Raw genomic sequence first — 2,599 nt, 5'->3', positions numbered from 1 at the left:
AATTACCATTTATCTAAAAGGCTAAAATAGGAAAAATTCAGAAAATTAATGCGCTCATTGATTGATATTATTTTCTTTGAGAAAACCAGAAATGATTCTATTCCAAGAAATAAGAAATAATAATAATAATAAAAGATGTAATTTATATATTGTGTTTCTTTTTAAGCCAAATCACACTTTTACTTCAGAGAGCACAATTCTTACTTTGACATTCATAAACTTCTTTGTCCAGAACAGGACTTCATTTTAAACCATTATTTCAATAGAGTTCAAAATATATAGTCAGTTTTCTCCACAGGATGTTTTCATTTAAGTACTTAAGCTGCAAAATGGCAAATGACTAAGTCAGTTACAAAGAATGTGTAGCTTATTAAATGCAATCTTAAAATAACTGTGAACAGACACCAACAAACGTCTATATCCAAGCCTAAATGTTATTATATTATTGAGGTCAGCACTAATGTGATTCTCCCATATGGTCAAATTTTATTTACTAAATAATAACTGTTATGAAATCCAACAAAGAAACCATAGAGGTTCCTTCAAAAGATGATAATTTTCCAAATAATTTTCCTCTTATTCTTTCCCCTATCCTTTTTAAGTGGTTTGACTTTGGCGATATTTTCTTGACTCCTGTTTCTTCTTTTGCTGTTTTCCCGGCTCCACAATCATCTTCTTCAGTTTCCAGGACATAAAGCACTTGCTAGGACCAGTGAAATGAGGGCCAAAATAGCCGTTGTGAGGAAGCTACTTGAAATCTTTGCAGCCCATTCCACAATATATTCATCCCAAGCCATTATATCAAACATCTTTGAATGGGTTTTAGGACAATATGCTTGAGTAGTGATCCCTAACTTTATTCTAGGATGGTTCGTGAGCTAATCACAATTTCATGATGCTTGGTTGTTTGTTTTCTTTAGTTCTACTGTATCTCTAAAGTAAAGGTTTAAATCCTACTGGAGCCACAGACCCCAAGGACTACATTTACCTCTTACCCTCAGCTTTGGCAAGTGTAAGTCCCTGGTCTCACAGCTGGGCAGCAATCACAGAGCATAGAGTCTCCAAAGCAAGGCAGTAACTGTCTCAGCTGGGCACCCAGGCAAAATCATGGCAGCAACTGCAACCTGCGTTTCCTATCTCTGGCCCAGGCCAGGGACTCAGAATCCCAATTAACAGATTTTATTAAAAGTATGTTATGATGTTTCTACATTTGGTAAGATAATATCAATCCATACCTTGTTTATATTTTGTTAATTTATTTTTATTATAAAAACAATATAATAGAATGTTTAGGTTGTACAGAGCTAGATATGTTCATTTCTCAATTGATTCCACATTGGTATCATTTCTAATAAAAATACTTTAAAAACTATTGTTTACTTATTTTTATTCTGTTACTTGTATTTATGATTAGATGATTGCTTTTATATTTTATTCCATATATTTTTCCTCAAATGTTAGCCAATTGCCCCAACACTGTTTTAAGAAAAAAGTAACTCTTTCGCATTGATTTTAAATACTTCATGTATTGCATATTAAATAAAATACATGTCTGCTTATGAGCCTTCTTGCCATTACTTTTTTCAGAACACTAAGTTCCATATCAAAAATCCAATAAAATTCCAGTACTTTCAGAAATTCAGTACTTAAAATGCCTCTTAGACAATAGTCAGCATGCATTAAATGGTTTTCACAAAATCTCTTCACAAACTGTATCCTCCTTTAGACTTTATCCTCACTTAGTCTACTTTTAAAAAAAACAAATTAATGTCATTTAATTTTCCTAGGTAATTTTGTATTTCATTTACATACTGATTATAAATCATACCCAACTTTTATAACTGAGCAACACCTTCAATATTACTGAAACATAAAAATTCATTAAAGTTCCCACACTTTTACTTTCTTTTGAGAACTACAATGTCCACAAGTTAAAATAATACTGTTTTTCATGTTCTACTGAAGAAAAAACAGTATCAATTGCTTTTTATACTTTTTCACTTTTAGTAAACACCAGGTGTGACTTACTGTACAAGAGTACCTAAAGCCAGTCGGAGAACATTTTATGTTGTGATTAAAGTTTCTTTAAATGCATTTCCTGTAATACCAATTCCTCAAAGCTACACCTATAACTTCAACGAGATGCTAATTCTTTGAACTGTAATTAACAGTGTGACACTTATGAAGTAATTTTTAGAATGATTACAGTCACTGTACTTTTACTCTCCAGAAGTGCTAAGTACTGTAATCATCACCTGTTCATGGCAAGTCTTATTGCACCACAGGCTATTAACAACGAATGGCTCTGTTTAACCAAAGCTTCATTCCTAATGAATTATCAGTAACTGGGTTTTTATGTCCAAAAAATGAACTGTCAAATCCTGCTTCTTTTTTATGACGTGAACTCATTCTCATATATAAAATGTGTTTTTAAAAAATCTAATTATTTTGGTGAGTGTGACTCTTCAAAAGTATTTTACATTTGTACAAATAATCTTTTAAAAATTACACAAGTAATCTTGGAAATGTGTGTAATTCTCCCTAAAAAAATAAATGGATACATTGTAAACCTTTTCATTCTGTATTTTAACATAAGGTA

General features: G+C 31.5%; 1 pseudogene; it reads right to left on the bottom strand.

Moving 5' to 3' along the window:
* Positions 1-542: 542 nt before the first annotated feature.
* On the bottom strand, positions 543-809 carry LOC107973793 (small integral membrane protein 15-like; annotated as a pseudogene).
* Positions 810-2,599: the final 1,790 nt, after the last annotated feature.

The sequence above is a fragment of the Pan troglodytes genome, chromosome 1, assembly GCF_028858775.2.
Source record: "Pan troglodytes isolate AG18354 chromosome 1, NHGRI_mPanTro3-v2.0_pri, whole genome shotgun sequence".
NCBI classification, from domain to species: Eukaryota; Metazoa; Chordata; class Mammalia; order Primates; family Hominidae; genus Pan; species Pan troglodytes.
Note: the sequence above shows the minus strand (reverse complement) of the source record. Positions and strands in the feature narration are given on the sequence as shown.